Genomic DNA, 5000 nt, shown 5'->3' on the forward strand with positions numbered 1-5000 from the left:
AAAAAAAGAAAAAGGAAGAAAGAAAAAGAAAAGAAAAGAATAAAAAAAAAGGAGATGAAGAAGATGAAGGAAAAGGAGAAAAAAAGAAGAAGAAGAAAAAGAAGAAGAAGAAAAAAAGAAAACAAATTAGAAAAAGAAAAAAGAACAATCGGTGACCCTGTTCCAACGGAGCGGTACGCTTCGGCGAAGCGCAATTAAAATTGCTATTCTCTCGCAATTAGCGTTAATCTCGTCTGATTACGGAAGTAAGTACTCGGAAATTCAAGCTCAGCAACGCTTTATCCTTAATGAAGGATGCGCACGCGGTTACGATTTCTTCCGTGAAAAAAAAAAAAAAAGAAAGAAAAAAAGAAGAAAAAAGAAGAACGAAAAAAAAAAAACACAAGAAGATAGAAAATAAAAAGAAAGACAACAAGAGTGAAAAGAATCGAAAAGAAAAAGGAAGACGATGGTTACATCCTTACGCCTCTATCCTTCGATCGTAAAGCTCCAATTGAAAATTAAAGCTTAAACGTGACAAGATCATTTGTATTGAATCGACTTCCATCAAAGCTTGTACGTTCCTACGAATGAAAGATAAGATTCGTTTGAATTCATTCGAATGATTCAATTAAATTCGTACCATTTCTATATATAAGACCTTTCTGTCTTCAAAAGCGATATAGATCGGTGCGGACCGACAAACTTATCCCGATAATTCATCTAATTAATCCAAACAAAACGAGTTGTGTCGAGAGTGATGGGGAAGGGGAATGAGATGGGTAGAGGAGGGAGAGAGAGGAAAAAAGCGAAAAAGGAAAAAAAAAAGAAAGAAAGCCGTGAACATTGGAATATGCATCATTCGAGATATCGCCTTCGAGGTTAGATCGGCAAAGAACGGGAAAGATAGGGGGTGGGGAGGGGGGGGGAGGAGGAGGGGCGAAAGGGAGGATATTCTTTCGTCGTATAAAAATGTTAATTTCATGGTTCTCGTTGTTATGCTAAGCGATGCATCGCACGTGACGTTCACATGAAAGAAAAAAAATATGAGGAAGAAAAAAAGAGAGGGAGGAAGGGAGAGAGAAAGAAAAAGAGAAAAAGAGAGAGAGAGAGAGAGAGAGAGAGAGAAATTCTGAACAAGAACGCGTGGCTCGTTCTCCCGCTCATAAATTCGTGTCCCTTTTTCCCTCGACTTTCCGTGATATTTACGATCCTGAAAATGCGATCCAGACACCTAAGGCGGTTGTAACGCGAAGAAATGAAATCCTCATTACTCTTTCGGCCGTTCCGCGTTCGGAACGCTCGCTCGCATCCGGCCGCTCCGGCGACGCTGCGATTTATTTGAGCTTCCGTCTTTATCGTAAGCAGGATCACCGCTTGAAAGAGTATATAGACCATAACCGCTTTACACTACCTATTTAGCGTGAATGTACGCAAGTCCCTGCGTAACTATCGCCTACGCAAAATGATAAAAATCCTTCTTTCCCATTTTAGAAAAAGCATCTTACTTTAGGAGCAATAGGAACGAGTAAGGCAAACAAAAAATATATATATATATATGTGTGTGTGTGTATATATATATATATATATATATATATATATATATATATATATGCACATCCTATTTACTCTTTTCTTAATGGATTAATCGTGATGGTTACTTTACGAGCGGAATTCAAGAATAGCAGCCAAGTAAAATCTTAAAATAGATGTCTTTGTGAAAAAACTTAATATATTATATTACTTTTATTATTATTATTATTGTTATTATTATTATTATTATTATTATTATTATTATTATTATTATTATATATAAAATAATATAAATATATATGTATCTTTATATATAAAATATATATATATATATATATATATATATATATATGCATTTGTATATATAGGTATAAAGAATTAATACAGACGTGACACGCAATTTTCATGTGTATCGATATTTATCTATTTGTTTTAACTATGGTTCCTCGCTTTTCGTTTAGAAGGGAAGATACAAGAGATCGATATTATACACATGAAATAATAGCGAGAAACAAAACGTAACACGGAAATTTTTCTATATTCATCGAACGATTGTAGGAGGATTCGTATATACATATATACTAGTGATATGGCTCTTCTTAAGAACGATCGAAATGAACGGATAAAAAAAAAAAGAAAAGAGAAAGAAAAAAAAAAAAAAGAATTAGAAAAAGTGCGAAAAGTAGATTTTCATGAAAACATTATTAATATTTTCTGATTGTCGGGAAGGAAGAATCTTAGTAAAAATAGATGCGGGGAAAGTTTGCGATCGATCTGTAAGAAAGGGACACTTGAAAAATATGTCGTTTCTCATATTGTTTGCGTAGGTGTTACGAAGAAACGTGAAAGGTGGTGGCTTTGCTAAGTGAGACGAGACGACATCAGAGGGATGCCGCCTTCGTCTAAAGAAACGTTTCATCTCTCTCTCCCTCCCTCTCCCACCCTCCCCCTCTCTCTCTCTCTCTTTCTTTCTTTCTCTTTTTCTTTCTTTCTCTTTCTGTCTGTTTCTTTTTCTTTCTCTGTCTTTCATACTAATCGAAAAGGAGGAGCCCAAAAGGTGGGAGATCGAAAGAGGGCTCGTAGGAAAGCTTCGAGCTTTGTGTTTATCCAGACGGAAGCGAACCAGGGAGGTGTCTCCTCCTCCCTCTTTCCTCGTCGATTCGCACCTCCGATAACTGTCACACGCACCCTCTCTTTTCCCGTGGATGCTCGCACCCTTAACGCCGGGCGATTATTATTATTACGTCGGCCGTCAGACAAACAACGACTCGAAGGCGTGTAAAAGTACGGGGGAAAATATCTTGCGCGATAAATAAGGATACGATAACGATCATCGTATAAAGCCAGTGCCAAAAGAAAACTATTATGACGAAGATGTCCTATTTCTCTCTTTTATCCTATTTCCTTCTTTTTTCGGTCTGTTTTTTTTTTTTTCTTTCATTATTTTTATTTTCTTTTTTTTTATTTTTTATTTATTTATTCATTCATTCATTATTATTATTATTATTATTATTATTATTATTATTATTATTATTATTATTATTATTATTTATTTTCATTCGTTATAAAAAAAAAAAAAAAAGAAAATACATTAGAACTTTCTTTACTTTGCGTCAGACCGTAGTCGTGTCGCAGTCTCGTAGCTAATCGTAATCATCGCTGTCGTCGAGTTACACGATTTCTTCGACGTTCAGATCCTTACAACAGTAAACTTTTCTTTGGTAATCTCGCTAACATCCGACGAGAGTCTTTGCGAGTGTCCGGCACCACTCTTCGGCACCATTAAAGTACCGGCAATCTTAATCCCACGTACGGGACGCCACGGCAACTAACTTCCAGCTACGATTTCAGCATAAAGCCAACGACTTTATGGTTATTCGACGTACGACCCGCCGACGGGTCTGACTTTGCAAAGACGATGCAAAGAAGAGAAGATTCAGAAGGAAAAGGGAAGAAAGAGAGTGCGCGCGCGAAAGAGAGAGAGAGAGAGAGAGAGAGATATATAGGGAGTGAGATAGAGAGAGGGAAAGAAGAAAAGAGAGAAAGTGAGGGAGTGGGAGGGATGGGGGGGAAGGACACACATAAGAGAAACGCGACGACGTTAGGCCGTTTTGCTACCTGAACAATATTTTCTTCGACCTTCAAGCGTCTCCTGTAAATATCCTGTCTAGGGGTGGAGAAAGAGAGAAAGATATATATATATATATATATATATATATATATAGATGGATAGATAGATAGATAGATAGATAGATAAAGAGGAAAAAGAAAGATGAAAAGAGAGAAACGATCCTGAGAGTTGATGTGTGGCCATTGTGACGGAATTTTGATAACGACAGGCTACACCAGAAGACATCCTGTGGAGTTAACCGTGATTCGGACGTCGAGCATAATTCTCGTAAAATTCTTGTCTTTATGGTAATGTCTACCTCATCTCTACCTTAGTCAACGATAGGGCAAAAGACAGGGACGTCGAGTTTTTACTTTTTCGACTTTCTCTCTCTATCTCTCTCTCTCCTTCTCTCTCTTTCTCACCGTAAGGAGTACCTCACGGACGACCAATGATTGTTTTCGTTTTCTTTTTTTCTTTTTTATTGTTCTTTTTTCTTTGTCTTCTTTTGTTTTTTGTTTTTTTTTTCCTTATCGCGATCGTCAAGAAAACCTTTCGAATTTTCTCTCAACATCCCTTTTCTGCCAATATCATTCCTATTCCATTCTTGATTGATAATCTTTTCGTTGTTGTTGTTATTGTTGTTGTTGTTGTTGTTGTTGTTGTTTTTTTCTTTCTTTCGTTCTTTTTTCTTATTTAAACTTTTTTTTCAATCTCCTTTCTTCTTTCCTCTTCCGTTTGTTCGTTCGTTCGTTCGTTCATACGTTCATTTTGTTTATTTATTTGTAGTTATATCATGATGAATACATTGTAAGACGGAGAAGTTGAAAGTACTACTTTAGTTCGTGAGAAAGCTTCCATGGTGTCCTTGATTCGATGAGAACTCTCGTACTTTGAGTTTTCGTGTTAAAATCCAACGACTACTACGACGGCTACTATGATGACTACTACGACGACTACTACGACAACCACGACGAAGAAATCCATTCCTTTCCAGTTGCTGTCGATAAGATCTCGCAACAGCGTTTACACGTTACCGCTTTAAAGTTGTAAAGTTCCGTTCTCGAGCTTCTTCAGACCACGACGATTCTTTTGAATAGTAGAAAAAAGGACGCTCAAGTGGATGATAGAAGAAAGTATCAACTCAATCTTTATCGTCTTGTGTCGGTCTATAGCTTCTGAAAATGCACCGCGGGACGTCGTCAACCCTTTCGTCTTCGAAATCCGCGCCCTTTTTCGTCGCGAACACTTTTTAAAATGTATAGAATGAACGAGCAAGGTGGAAAAACTTTGAACGCTTTCTCGTGCCTCATTCGAAGAAAAGGAAAAAGGAAAAAAAAAAAGAAAGAAAGAGAGAAAGAAAAATATTTCCACTCGT

Source organism: Vespa mandarinia, chromosome 8 (assembly GCF_050613455.1).
Source record: "Vespa mandarinia isolate Hongniang chromosome 8, ASM5061345v1, whole genome shotgun sequence".
Classification (NCBI taxonomy): domain Eukaryota; kingdom Metazoa; phylum Arthropoda; class Insecta; order Hymenoptera; family Vespidae; genus Vespa; species Vespa mandarinia.